Here is a 14,744-nt window from a genome sequence, read left to right as displayed (position 1 = left end):
GGAGGAAGCACCAAGGCCAGGCCCCTTGGCCTCCGTTTGGGACAACTCTGAGGGGCCATCTCAGCTCCTGAGTTCCCTGCAGAACTGCTAAGGCCTCAGGTGCAACCACAGTCTGGCTCAGTTTCTCCCTCTTCCCAATCCTGCCTTCGTCACTTCCTTGCACTCACCGTCAAGTCTGCACACAACTCGGGGAAACCAAGCTAAGACAGCTGCCATGGCTGAGCTCAGAGAGAGGCAGGGCTGACCCAGCACCCCTCAACCCCCTCAAACTCCCAATCCAGAGCTATCCTGCCTGGCCATGCTGTGCCGGGGCTGCTGAGATGTCTCAATTGTTCTACTGTTACACTCAAGCCTTCCTAAGGGTTACTTGGGAGATATTTGTTTTTGGACTAGAACTTAGGAAAAATTGTGCTTCTTCGGGACCTTGGCCTGTGTTTGATTTGTGTTTATGCTACCTACACCAACAATTGGGGAAGAGCTCATGCTTTCTTTGCTTTGGCTGCTAGGAAGCTTGGAGCTCAGTCCGTGTTGCAAGACACCCTGGTGCCTTCTGAGTTCCCTTAACACACCTTCCTCACTGCTGTTATTTGTGTTGCTTTGCTGTATCACACAGCTCCCTCTGAGCTGCCTCAAAGTCTGTTTGGAACGAGATGAGGTATTAATGAGAAAACACATACATACAGTGTTAGGGCTGTGTTGTCAGACAGACCTGGCTGCTGGTTACCAGCTGGGACATTTGCCAAGTCACAATTTCTCTGAACTATAGTTTCTTCAGCCAGGGAGTGGGCCTGATGCCTGCATCACAGGATTATTTTGAAGATACATACAGTAAACACATGGCTGATACACATCAAGTGCTCAATCAATGGAAGATGTTAATAACAATTTTTAAATGAAATTGTGTTGCTCTCATGAACCTGCCCTATCAGGTGGTCTGATCTCCCTCCTTCCTCCCTGTCACATGCTGCCTATTAGCCAAGAGGCATTTCGGGGCCCTTGGGTTTCACTTTCTCGTGGGAGAAGGACGGGCACCCAGGCGTCCACGGCTCCCAGCAGACTGTGTGGACCAGCAGCAGGGGCAGTGGAGGTGTTCACGGATTGTTAATCCAGGCAGGTGGACACACAGTTAAAACATTCATGATAGGGGCTTCCCTGGTAGCGCAGTGGTTGAGAGTCCGCCTTCCGATGCAGGGGACACGGGTTCATGCCCCGGTACGGGAAGATCCCACGTGCCGCGGAGTGGCTGGGCCCGTGAGCCATGGCCGCTGAGCCTGCGCGTCTGGAGCCTGTGCTCCGCAACGGGCGAGGCCATAGCAGTGAGAGGCCTGTGTACCGCAAAAAAAAAAAAAAAAAAATTCATGATATAAACGAGCACATACTTGGCTGGAGAAAAACTGAAAGTAAAATTCTTAATGTAAACTGAGCCTTCAGAAAATGAAAAAAAGGTTGTAGATGAGAGATATGTGATGAGTAATTTAACCAAGATGATGTAAATCTAGGCCTTTGAATACTTTAAATATAACCATCTGATATAAAAAGAAGTGCACTAAATTTTTTAAAGCTGAGATCTTTCCTCGGGTGAGAGACTCACTTTCCTGCAGGGACATGTTCCCCAAAAGGCAAGTGGAAAAGGCAAAGAATAAATCCATGTCGGCATCATATCCCCCTCCAGCCAGCTTAGGAGGATCCCACGCATTTTGTAGTCTGTCCTAGCATCCCATATGTCACATGTCACCTTGCAAACCAGTTTGGAACTCGTATTAGAACAGAAAAGCCCATTTCAAGAGGGTGGTGGCTTAGGAAAATCTATCTTTTATTTGTTCCTAAAGTCAACAGGTACCTGGCTCTGTCCCCTCGTAAATGCCACACGGGCCTGAACCTTGGCCTGGAGCTCATCCAAAAATGGGTGTGAAACTGGAGTTGCTGGTTTTTCTTGGAGATGAGGGGTCTGGAGCAGGAATCATCTGTAGGCAGATCTAGAACAGGCCTCCTGGGTGCATCTCTTTGGGAGGACACGGGGATGGCATGAGGACACGATGCTGACAGGGGGGCTCAAGGGCAGGATGGAGAGGGGGTAAGCACAGAGGAGGCACTGGTTGGTCTATTTGTAGGAGTGGGCCTCAGGACAGGGGAGAGGAGCGAAGAAGTTGGGGGAGGCTAGGGCCCAGCAAGTACCTGGCTGGGAATTTACTCTTGGAGGGGCGAGGTGTACTAGGCCACACCCCTGAGGCTGGCTTGGGAGGGGCCAGGTGAGTCTGGGAGGAAGCTTCACAGAGCCGCTATGGCCACCAGTGAGACAGGGAGAGGCTCGGGGTTGACAGCCCTGAGCCAGGGTCCCGCTGCTGGGCCAGCTGAAGTTCGGGGACATGGGTTGAGCACATGAACCGGCCTCAGGACTTCATCAGGCCTCAGAAGCCTTCATTTCTGGGATCAACCAATGCAAGAGGGACAGTCGATGTCTGGGGGACCAGGGACCTCCTACTCTATCACCCACAGGCAGCCCCTTGTCTATCCCCTGTGGGGACAATGTTCCCCTCAGTGCATAGCCTGAGGAAGGAGGCGGGGCAGGGTTGCATTTTCAGTCTCTTTCAGCATCTATTGACTTTTCTCCTTAAAAACTGTTATCTACACATTTCCTTGCACCTCCAGAATTTTGACGAGTTGAGAAAATCCATGTACTTCACCTCCATCTCAATAACAATAAGTTTCTTCCCTTCCTATGTAAGATAGAGGGTCAGAGACGACCAGGGACCCTTCCCTCATGCTCTACATAGCGGATGCCTCCGGGTCCAGTTTCCAAGCACTGGCTCGTGCATTTACCCCGTGGGATGATGATGATGAAGTACTCAGCCTTATTCCTAACGTAAGTATAATGACAATGATGATAAAGGCAGCATCAGAGAGTCGGGGAGAGAACAGATTTTGGAGCCAGACTGCCTGGGCCCAAATCCTGGCTCCACCTCTCACTGAGTATGGGAAACTGGAGGTCACTTGACTTCTTTGTGCCAGGCTCCCTCATCTGTAAATTGGGACTCAGAGAAGCTAATTATGGGATGTGTTTAGATGGGTGCCTGGCACATGGTAGCATCCTTACCAGCTATTGGTATTATTATTTTATTGATATCATTGCTGTAGGCCAAGGCCTTTTCATGTACTGTGTCATTTGAATCTCACAATCCTATCAGGGAGAAGATATTATTATTATCACTCTTTACGGATGAGGAAACTGAGGCTCAGAGAGGTTGACGGACTTGCCCAAAGATACCCAGCCTGATATGGAGCCTGTCTAGCCCTTGCAAAGCTGTACAGCCTGCTTACCTGGGATGATAAGCGGCACTTCACCCTTATCCCTTTTATCCCTGCCCAGCCAGGTGGAAGGTTCTACCACCTCTACTTAATGCACGGAGATAACGGCTAGGTGAGTTAAGTGGCTCCCACACAGGCCTGCCTGCCCCAGCTGAGCTGCTTTTGGGCCAGCTGATCAGGACCGCTCTTCAAAATCACAATTTAACTGCTCCACTGCATCCATTGTTCTGTGCGTGGAGGCAACTGCCCCACAGGCCAGCCCACTTGGCGCCGCAGCAGTGATTAATAAGGATATTCTGTGTCCACGGGAGGCCTCTCATCCGGGGCCTCGGAGTACTTTGCAAGCATTAATTAAGCTTCATGGTTGTGGCTCAGGTACATGGGGGCCCTGGATTCAGTTTACATGTCTTTAGCTGATGCAGAAAGAAACCAAATCATTCCCCCAGTAAGCCATTGGCCTTCAGCCCGGCCAGGCCCCAATGGGCATTCCTCATCCCTGGAGTTTGGCCAAAATCATTTGCAGAGAAAAGACTTCCTACTTGTTCTTCCAGACTTCAGAATAATAAGCAGAACTCAGGAGCCATTTCGCACTTGAGTTAGTTCCAGGCCAGCAGCTGCATGGCTGGGCCTTACCTGGTGCCCACCCACTGGCCCACCTAGGTTAAATAGCAGCTGATGTAGCTCACGGCCTGCACCTGCCAGTGTAGCAAAGCCTACTGTACCTGTATGTGGGCCTTTGGGGTCAGGCTGGTCCCTGCTACACCATCTGCACAGTATCCCCCATCCTCCATCCCTCATCTGCTTCGCCTCCATTCCCAGGTCTGCCCTCACACATCTGCCACTTGCTTGCTGCGGCTCTGATGTCCCAGAGCTTGCAGGGAGGTGGAAAGAGACCGCGTAACTCAGGGTAAAGAGCTTGGGCTTCCACCCAAGGATATGGGGGGACCACAAAAGGGAGGGTCATGGTCTGGGATGATGCTTCAGGGAGATGCGCGTGTGGGGTGCGGGATGGGGAGGCCTGAGGCAGTGGGGCCAGGAGGAGGCAAGGAGTCAGGGGAGCGCGGACGGGGCTCCTGCTGGCTGTGGCAGTGGGGTGAAGAGAAGGAGCCTGAGCGATGTTTAGAGGAGATTGACAGGACTTGCTGCCTACCTGGAGGCGGCGTGAGAGAGAAGGAGGAGCCCTAGACGACCCTCCCGGCTATCGGATCCACTCTGCTGGGCAGTTATGCCCTCTGGGTCCAGCACTGGGCCAGTAAACTTGTGACCGACTTGGCAATGTTAGTGCAGACGGGCTCTCCCAGCTTCCCCGGAGAAGCTCCGTTACAGGGAATGACCAAACCCAAACCCCTCACTCTCCCCTTCCATCTCCCAGGAACCATCCTTTCTGGGTTGGCTGGGAATAAGGCCTGACACTGAGAGCTCAGCCTCCATTCCTGGGCCATGGATATGCCAGGCCACCACTGAGTTGACCCATGGGAGTCTGGGGGGTGGGCATTTGTTCCCCACTTGGCTGATGAAACCAAGGCTCAGGGGTTAAGTGACCTGCCTGCATGGGCTGAATGGTGGCCCCTGAAAGGTGTCCATGCCCTAATCCCTGAAACCTGTGAATATGTTACTTTATGTGGCAAAAGGAACTCTGCAGATGTGATTAAGTTAAGGATTTTCAGGTGGGGAGAGTGTTCTGCATTATCCAGGTGGGCCCAGTGTAATAATTACAACGGTCCTTATAAGAGGAGGCAAGAATGCCAAAGGTAGAAGGGGATTTGCCCATAGAAGCAGAAGCAACGTGCTTTAAAGAGGGAGGAAGGCGCTAAAAGCCAAGGAATACAGGCAGCCTCTAGAAGTTAGAAAAAAACAAGGAAATGGATTCTCCCCTAGAGCTTCCAGAAGGAACGCCAGACTGCTGACACTGATTTGAGCCCAGTGAAACTGATTTCGGGCTTCTGACTTCCAAAACTGTAAGATAATAAATTCCTCAGCATCATCCAACTACATCAGAAATTCTCAGTAGGAGGTATAATTTATTCTGGGCGAGAGAAGAGATTTGTCTTGATTCTGCCCAGGCCCTCACAAAATCAGAACCAACCTCTTTCCTCGTCCAGAACTGGGGAAGCCGCAGATGCGGGTTGCAGCCCTCGTTTAAGCTGTGACCTGAGCAAGACAGAGGGATGAGCCCCCTGGAAAGGGGCTGGAAGAATGTGGGAGGCAGAGGATAGGAAAGTGCTTGAAGAGGAAAACAAGAATTTCGCTGTTGTCACAAAAGTAGGAGCCCCAGCGGCCTGAGGGACCCGGTGAGGGGAGAAGGGGTGGGAAGGAATTCTGCCTCCTGCTGAGGGTTTCTGTTGTAGTTGGACAACGATGACGATCTGGGGAGAAAGGGGAGGGAAAGTCCTCCTGAGGCACAGATCTGAGATGAATGCAGATTGCTTCTCCTCAGTTTAACCTCCAGGGAACAGAGGGTGCATCGCTGCATCCTGTGGGCGAATCTGCCATAGACAGGGAGGCGGAGCTGGGAGCACCTGGGCTGAGCCGCACCGAGGCTCCTTTTCAGCTTATTCTTCCTTTTTTTTTGGCCACGCTGCATGGCATGTGTGATCTTAGTTCCCCGACCAGGGATCAAACCCGTGTCCTCTGCATTTGAAGCGCAGTCTTAACCATTGGTCTGCCAGGGAAGTACCCCCTTTTTAGCTTAAAGTGTCAGATTTTCCTTGACAAGGAATAGTTTCTTTAACCATTGTACATATACACAGACCCGCCCTGGCTTACACGACTTTCCTTACGATCGTTCACATTCATACAGTCCTGGGGGGCTTTGTGTTCATTTTCAAGGTTATGAGCTCACTGATCCTCCCAACCTCTGAGGCTGGAACTGGTATCGTCACATTTTGCAGTTGAGCAAACTGAGGCTCAGAGAGGTGACATGGTTAGTTCAAGTTTGTTGTCAGAGGCAGGATTTTGACTGAGCTTTTCTGGCCTCCTTTATGACACAGAAGGGAGCTCAAATATCATCGTGTTCACCCCTGTTCTGTGACCGTGCTCAGCGAGGCTCGAGACTTTTCCTGACATAGCACAGGGAGCTAACAGCAAACTGGGATGGGCCTTTGTACCTAGGGGTCTTATCCCTGCATGCTGACCTCTGCTTCAGGCCTGGACAAGGGGCCTTGGCCCACCCCACTGTTTACCTACTAACAAGTATTTCCTAAGCTTGGTGCTATTCCAGGCTCTGTGGGGAGCTCTGAGCATGGAGGAACAGGCTGACACAGGTGAAGCAAGTCATGGAGGCTGATATGGGTGGCTGTGGAGCCCAGCAGTGCCTGAGTGGGGGCTGCCATTCAGCAGAGCAGCACTGGGAGGAGGGACCATCTGGAGGCCTCGGTAGGGGCTGGGCAGCCCACACTGGGGTAGACATGGCCAAAAGCGTGAGGGTAAGAGGTCGAGGTGACCAGGGACTCGAGCTGGGGAGGTCTCCTGCTCAGGCAGGCCCTCCCTGCACAAAGCCAGAGGATCTGGTTCCATCTTCCTCAGGTGTTGCCTTCCTCACTAGCCCTTCCCTTTGCTTCATCATAGGAAACACCTGCAGAGCCCCAGCTGCGCCCTTCAGGGTTTCGGGTGTGGGTTTGAGGGGGTGGGGGGATGCTGGGCCAGCACGTACAGAAGTATGGCAGGTTGGTGCCCAGAGCCAGGGGGTGATCACAGCCATCCCTGTCCTGGCCATTGGGATGACTGTCTCTTCTGATTCCTCTCTTTGGTCAGGAGTACTGCCACGTCCTTACACCACTAGAGAGACCCTGTGTGTACATGACAGAATATAATTGTCCTACAGATGCTATCTTGGGCCTTTGAATGCTGAGCCTTCCCCCAGGGCATCAACCCTGTTCTACTGCCCACTTCACTCACCCCTCCACATGGTGTCATGGGGGCTGTAGGGGAGTAAGCATCTCTGGAGACCCTTGTGACTCCTGGGCACTTTGTGTAGAGCATTGGTGGTATGTGACATCATGGAAGTTAGGTTGGACCTGAGTCCACCATGACGGGTAAAGTAACTTCACTTCTGAACCCCAGTTCTCTCATCTATAAGATGGTTGAGAGGAAGAAATAAGAAAATCCTTACAGAGTGTTTTAGCACGGTGCCAGTCACCAGAATGCTCAATAGGTGCTGTGTGGTTCTCCTGCAAAGCTGTGGCCCTGGTGACACTACTGTAAACCAGAAGAAATCCTTAAAGAAATAGTCCCCCAAAAAAGGTGCAGAAATCTCACAAGATGGTGTGGAAGAGAGGCCTGGGCCTCAACCAATGGAATGATGTCCATTATGGCACACCCCCCTCAATCATCCGACAATGTGCTTAGAAGGGCCAGAATCAGAACCTCTGGCTTCAGACCCTTGGTTGTCAATTCTTAGCACGTGGAATATAAAGTTAACCTCATGGATGTCCCTAGAGGTGCCCCATGCAGTCAAGGCTGGAACTGATGAGGGAGAACGTCCCCTATTGGAAAGAAGTAGGTTGCTTGGGCAGGTGGCGTGGGCAGGAGCCCTGCATGGCAAGAGGGTCTCCTCCAGCCAGAAGGTTCATAAGACTCCATAAGTGTCAGTGGCTGGGCTTCCCCCAGTGGGGAGGGAAGGGACCCAGCTTCCTCATCTCTCCAAGAGAGTCTTTGGATCCTGGGGCAGGTGGCAGAAGCAGGAGGCAAACTCATGAGGACAAGGAGTGGCCCTTAGGGAGCCAGAGGCCTTAGGGCTCTGCTGGCCACTGGAGCAGATCTAGGCTGGGAAGAAGGAATAACAAAAACCAGGAGGCTAGGAGGACAGAGGCAGGAAGATGGAAGCCCCCTGGGAAGCAGCAAATAGTTAGCTTTTTGTATTGTTGGAGTTGTGAGAAGATGAGGTTGGGTGAACCTCTAGGCTAGGCCCAACCTCAGCTAGTGCTGAGTGGTGGGGGTTTGGAGAACAAGCAGCCCTGCTGAGAGAGGGCAATGTATTCAACCCAGAAGGAACAGCACCTGGGTCGGCCAGCCCTGCTCTGTTGTCTTACGCTGCAAAGAAGCCAATCACATGTGTTTCCTTGAGGTGGATGACATACCCTCAGCACAGAGCCTGGCATTCGGGGGTGCCCAGGGGAGCACTGAGGGAGTGGTTTGACCAAAAAAGGAGTGGGGAGCGGTCCATCTGATCATGGACCGGATTTTTTTCAAGGAAGATAAACTTCAGAGAGTAGAACAAAGGTAAAAATAAAATAGACTCTATTTTAGACTATCTTATCTATTACACTATTAATAATCCTGCCCCATTTTTGCAAAGTGCATAGCATGGTTCTAAACAGGATCTTTCTATGATCAGCCATCCAGTCAACATGTTTGCTGAATGTCTACTAAGGTTTCATGCAGAACCAGCTTCCAGGGGTACCTTGATACAGGTACACCCACAACAAAATGAATGTTGATTCAATAACCTCATTTGGTCTCTGACAACCCCATTTACCATGGGGATGGGGCACTGGAAGAAAAAAAAAGAGTGGTGGGCTGGCTGGCCAAGGTCACACTGATAAGCAGTTCATGACGAGACCCAGAAGTTCCTCCAGGTCCCCCACGGCCACCCTGAGTTGACCCCCAGCAGCTCACTATGACTGTTGGGCTTTTACAGAAGTAAGACTGATGGGAGTTTCCAGTGATAGCTACTGAATATCTGAGGGAGAGACAGGTTTCAGAAAACTGTGAAACAATGAAAAGCTCTTAACAATTGATTTAAAATCAATACGGTGAACAAATAGCACCTAACATAGAAATATCCCCGAGAGACAGATCTCCACTCCTCGTGACTGTTCCTGTCACCCCGCACACTTCCCAGGCCTGGCTGTGTGCGTGCGTTTAAATCCACCAGACAGACTCAGGCCTCAGCCCTGTACTGTTCGACACTTTATTAATAACAACAGTAACTATATTTATGGACTGCTTCTCTCTGCCAGGTGCTTTAAATGTGTTCATTTAATCCTCCCATCAATCTGCTTAGGTTGATATGATTATTCCCATTTCATAGATACTGAGGGTAATTCAGCTCCCAAGTTTCAGAGGTTTAAACTCGGGTCTGTCTGATTCCAATACAGATGGTCTTCCTACTTCTCTGTGGTCATCAAACTTGCAGATGGCAGGGAAGAGCTGGGAAAAGTTGTGAAAGCATTCAGTGAAAGATTCAGGCCCCTAAAATATCTTGAGGCCCTGGGCAGCACTGTCCAGTAGAACTTTCTGTGATGATGGAAATGTTCTGTATCTGGGCTATCCACTACGGTAGCCACTAGCCACACGTGGCTATAGGGAACTTGAAAAGTAGCTAGTGTGGCTGAGAAACTGAAGGTTTAATTTAAGTTAATTTAAATAGCTAGTGGCTACTGTGCTGGACTAAAGGTGTACCTAGGGCTGTGGGCAGAAACCAACAGGATGATGCTGGATCAGAATCTGTGCAGCTGTTGCATTTGGGTCATAGGAACAGGACAGGGAATTGAAAACGACTGGGGCCCAAGCTGATGCACTGTGAGCTCGGGCTTCAGTGGGTGAGGCCTCTGCAGGCACCTCTAGATGTGGGAGCTGAGACATTAAATCAGAGAAAGGAGGGAGGGAGGGAGGGAGTGGGCAGGCAGAAGGGAGAGGAGAGGCTTGGAAAGCAGAGGCAGGTACAAGATGGGTTCATCCGAGGACCCAGTCCCTTGTTCTCTGAGCTAAAGCCCCATAAATGTGAAGGAAAGAAGACTTCTCAATGTCAGCTAATGGCTCTGCCCCAAAGGGAAGCACCTTCCTGAAGTCCCTCTGCCGGGTGCCCTAGACTTCCTGTGAACTTGTGTCCACATCCTTTTCCTTTGCTTTGGAGCATCCAAGCAGCCTGTGTCTCATCCTGGGAGCTGGAAAATAAACATCACTGTGGAGACTTGGCTCCACTTACAGCGGCTAACGGCCTGTGATTTTCTAGCTCAAAGGCCCTTTGCTTCTGTGAGCGTCGCCTGAGAAGATTTGGCCATGGAAAAAGATATTAGGAAGCCGAGGGCAATAAACTGCCTCTGATCAGAAAGGCTCAGGACAGATCCCTGACGGGGGCATCAGAGGCAACACTCTGAACAGGACAGCCACATGGGCTCCCTCAGCCACTCTGCCTCTGGTTTGCAAACTGAATGTGCCCCTTAGCCCACTCTCACCGCACCCTGCAGATTTGGGGAGAGCAGGTGCAACAACAGATGGGCCTAGGCAACTTGCTCCAGAGAGGCATCCTGGCCTTGGGCTTTCAAGGGCTGGGATGGATTTACCCTTTGTCCTCACACTGCCTTGAGTCTGGACTAAAAAGGGCAGGAGGTTGATAGCAGAACTAGTCACAGGGAGAAAAGGGCCTTCCCAGGAAGTGATGCTGAGACTTGGGACCTCTAACTCCTTTTCTGTTATGATTATGGAAGGAGAAGAAAGGGTGCATTTGGGTAGTTTGCAAGACCTCTCTGAGGTACCCACATCCTAGAGCCCTCCGTTTGCACCTGAGCCTGGAGTAGGGGCTGGAGAGGGTCAGGCAAGGATACAGGTGGCCACAGTGCTGTGTACAGATAGCCCAGAGGAGGCCATGATCAGTCAGGTTCTTGATCCTGGGAACTACAGTTATGTCAAAAATCCCAGTGGTCAGCGATGACTGTGGCCAGAGCATGTCAGCCTGCCCCAGCCTGGGGAGTCTCAGTGATATGACCAAACTGGCTGCCCCATGGGAGGTGATCCCTCTCTGATGGCTGCACATTAGATGCCACAGACAAAGCAGACATGGGTGAGGGTCTAGGTACTGCAGGGTTATGGATCTGGAGTTGGTCGTGGTGCACCAGGTACCCTGAGGGTAGGTTGTAAGGAAGCTGAGGGCTGCGTTACTGGTGATCTGGGCTCCAATGTGATAAAGCAAAGGCCTGTCCACTTTCCTGCTGGATATTGAGGCTCAGTCCAATCAATCTGCCTGCCAGACCCTGTGTAATAGGGGCTGCCAGAGCCAGGTACCAATCAGAGCTGCATGTGGGCAGGTTAGTGCTCTGTGCTGGAGCACGGGGGTTCTGAAAAACTCAGCAAGCCTCTGTTTTCAGGGGCCAGGGAACTCTGCCCTGGCAACCTTGGTGCTGGGCTGGATTTCCTGGGAAGGCTCTGAGTGGGTTGGGGGCTACTGGGCCTCAAGGCTACAACATAGATTCCAGGAGAATGGTTGCTTCTGCTCTCAGCAAGAGCTTGGGTTAGGAGAAAGGAGCTTGGGGCACATGTGATGGGCCCTTCCTTCCTGGCCTGCAGTGTCGCGTGATCAATTGCAGCTCAGTTGGGGATGAGTGGGGCTGTGTAGCCCAAGGCTGACACAGGCCTGTCCTAGTTATCCTTGTGAGCAATGAGTCTCTACCAGCCCCTTGGGCTGTGACCCTTCCCTGTTCTTTTCCAAATAAAGAACTTGAGGACCAAGGGAGGAAACTCTTCCTGGAGCAAGCAGTGGGTCCCATCTTAAGGGAGTAAATTCTGGGTCTGCAGAGAGGAAAGGCACTTAAAGTAGGGCCAGGTCTCCAGTGTGAGTGTAAGAGGAGGCAACATGCCAGGTCAGCTTTGACTCGACAGCAGCAGAAGTTGCCCTCCCACCCTCCCTGCCAGCTCCCCCACCAACATAACACCCGTCTCCCGCCTGTCCCTTTCGCCTCTCTCCCTTTCTTTTTCTTCCCAGGGAACACACAGGAACATTTTCCAGAGAGAACACGTAAGCCTCAGCAAAGCCCATTACGGTGCCCCTCGGCGAATATTTGGGGCAGATACTGTCTACTCCCTCCCTAGTCCCGCCATTTACTGACAGCAGTGCCAGGGCCACGGGCTGTGATTCTGTGGCAAGAATCAATTTCATAGATGTCAATAAGCTAAGAGGAGGGTTAATTCAGACTCTGAGGCTGAGCGTGACAGCTATTTTGGGTCAAGTCTACATTTCATTCCTGAATGGACTGTGGCTTACCCATCCTTTCCCCGGTCCAGCTCCTCAGCTTTCATTTTGAGTTCACACACTGAGTTTGGCCACATGCCTTTGGAAGCCCTGGGCTAATTTCCAATCTTGGAGGCCTTTTCCCCTCACCCCCGCCACTGTTCATTGTGAAAACCAAACACCATAGAAGAGAATTTGGAAATACTTCATGTGGAATCGTGCCCCTCTCATAGCAACAAATTCTGTTAGGTTTTCTCCTTCGATCTGGGCCCATGTGTGTGATGGCTGGACCTGGACATTCTCTTTATGGTCTGTTTATTCAATTAATGTTAGGTGAGTCTCTGTGGCCTTTAAGTCTTCGAGAGCATCATTTCCAATGGCTGCAGCATGTCGTGTCAAGTGGATAGACATGCATTATTTAATCATTTGTCTTCTGTGCCACTATTGCTGAAAGCCAGGTCACCTGACCTGATTTTGGCTCATAACACACATTTGGCAGTCCCAGTGCTGGGATGTGCAAAAGTGGGGCCAGATTTCAGATGCGTTTATTCATGAAACATGTATTAACTGTCAGTTAAAGGCAAGGAACCATGGCTTAGGGGAGAGGACAAGGTTTAGGGGAGTAAGAAAATGTGGCCCTAGATATCCAGTGGCTTGAGAGTCTGGTTGGGGCAAGGAGACAGACCCCGAGGTCTCACGTGATGAGGGGGGATGTTAGGGCTTCTGATCCCCAGGAACGTTATGATATGCCTGGTTCTGAGAAACTAGGTTCTCAAGTAATAGGAACTTATCTTTGAGACATTGGTGCATCCCCAATTATTTGTTACTGATGATAAACTAATAAAGTTCGGAACTAATTTACCGAAAAAACAAACAAGCAGAGATTCTGGGGGCTTTTCCTATCATCACTTCCATTTCAGTCACGTGCCTTCTGATGTTTCTAGAGTAGGAAGAGAAAGGATGTGGAGGTAGAGCTGCACTTATGGGAACAGTGGGATGGGACTCCCATCCATCATGTTCATGGGCTGGGGCGGGCAGGCTAAAAACCACTGATAGAAGAAGAAGAATAACTGCTGTTTACTGAGCTCCTGCTTCAAGACAGACACTGTACTAGGCACTTTACATAAGGAAACGTGAGTCCCTTTATAACAGTGTTTTACAGTAGAGATGATTCTTTTCATGATTAAGAAGAGTTTGTGAATTAGAAAAGTTAAATGATTCACTAGAGGTGACTTCTCAGTATCTCTTCTCCAAAATCAGGTAGCTGCATAGTATTTCATGTAACCCTTTTTCTAAAAAGGGATCTCATGCATCTTTGCCTTTCCAAATAGAATGGTAACTGGATAGCAATCCAGACCTAGGAATGCAAGAGAAATTATATGGAATAATTTTAGAAAGTCTCTCTTAAGGTAATTTACTTTCCAGTGAGAGTATATACTTAGAGGTGAAATTGATAAGCATGTATATTTAGAATTAGTACTTAAGTTATTTTGGTCATTTTCAAAAGAAACTGTACCGTTAAATTAACATACCACATCAGTGGGCTAACAACCTGATCTCATCCTCACTCCTTTTGCTGGCAGATTAAAGACTAGGGTATTTAGAGACTTTCTACTCTGCCTGGAAAAGTCAGGAGTCCAGACCAGAAACCACTGACCAGCAAATCTCAGTGCTAGACCAGGATCTGTGCATTGAACTGGTGGCTAGATGTGTGTGGTGGGCGGAAGAGAATTTGAGGGACCTGGGGTGAGCACTCCAAGGGCCAGGGAAGCCTGGGCCTGGTTTTTTAAATTTGACTTTATTGTTTTTCTTGATTACTGCTACAACCATAATTCATAGTCCCATGAGTCAGAGCCATAGGTTTTGTTTTCAAATGGCCTAGAGAGGGCCTTGCTCAAGGTGATGATTTATTCTGATTCTTTCACGGGAACCTTCTTCTACATCTGACTGTGGATGATGAAATGCTCTCATGACCACCCCTTGGGGCATCGCTGCTTCACACTCAATCCCTGCGCCCGATCATCATGTGTTCAGAGGGGCTTCAGTGACAGTTTCCTCTGAAGGCATGTCCACCATGCCTGCCCCCCATGTATGGGGTGACATCCAGTCTGCAGGCTGGTGTACACTCTTGAAACTTTGAGATGAGTTTGGAGCTAGGGATGAATTTGGGAGTCCTTGGCATATAGAGGGGAGCTACATCCTTCTACAAGAGTAGGTGAGGTCAGCAGGGGTGCGGGCACCTGGGGAAAGACGGGGATCTGTCTTGGGGCAACCACGCTTGAGCCGTCAGTAGACGGTGGAAGGGTTGAAAGGCACAGTAGAAGAGATGGGAGCTGAGTTGGGGAAACACAGTGCCCCAGGGCAAAGAAGCAGAGGGTTTCAAGGAGGGAGTGACCAGGAGGGCCTGTTGAAGCCAAGAGGCCCAGGCTGTGTGGAGCCTGCTGGGATTCCTCTTTGCTGCTTTTGTTTGTTAAATTTTACCCAAATCTTG

General features: G+C 50.5%; 1 protein-coding gene and 1 long non-coding RNA gene across 4 annotated transcripts in view; one reads left to right on the top strand and one right to left on the bottom strand.

The window, feature by feature from the left end:
• Window positions 1-14,744, bottom strand: part of SMPD3 (sphingomyelin phosphodiesterase 3) — an 82,051-nt gene that overhangs the window by 52,457 nt on the left and 14,850 nt on the right. The window lies entirely within an intron of this gene.
• The window catches only part of LOC113627165 (uncharacterized), a 67,672-nt gene that overhangs the window by 40,012 nt on the left and 12,916 nt on the right, over window positions 1-14,744 (top strand). For all 3 annotated transcript variants that reach the window (XR_003435453.1, XR_003435451.1, XR_003435452.1), the window contains one exon: window positions 2,727-3,418. This is a non-coding gene — a long non-coding RNA (uncharacterized LOC113627165). The remainder of the gene's footprint in view (window positions 1-2,726; window positions 3,419-14,744) is intronic.

The sequence above is a fragment of the Aethalodelphis obliquidens genome, unplaced genomic scaffold (assembly GCF_003676395.1).
Source record: "Aethalodelphis obliquidens isolate GAN/ISIS:26980383/991018 unplaced genomic scaffold, ASM367639v1 scaffold20, whole genome shotgun sequence".
NCBI classification, from domain to species: domain Eukaryota; kingdom Metazoa; phylum Chordata; class Mammalia; order Artiodactyla; family Delphinidae; genus Aethalodelphis; species Aethalodelphis obliquidens.
The sequence above is the reverse complement of the archived record's forward strand: the minus strand, read 5'-3'. Positions and strand labels throughout refer to the sequence as shown.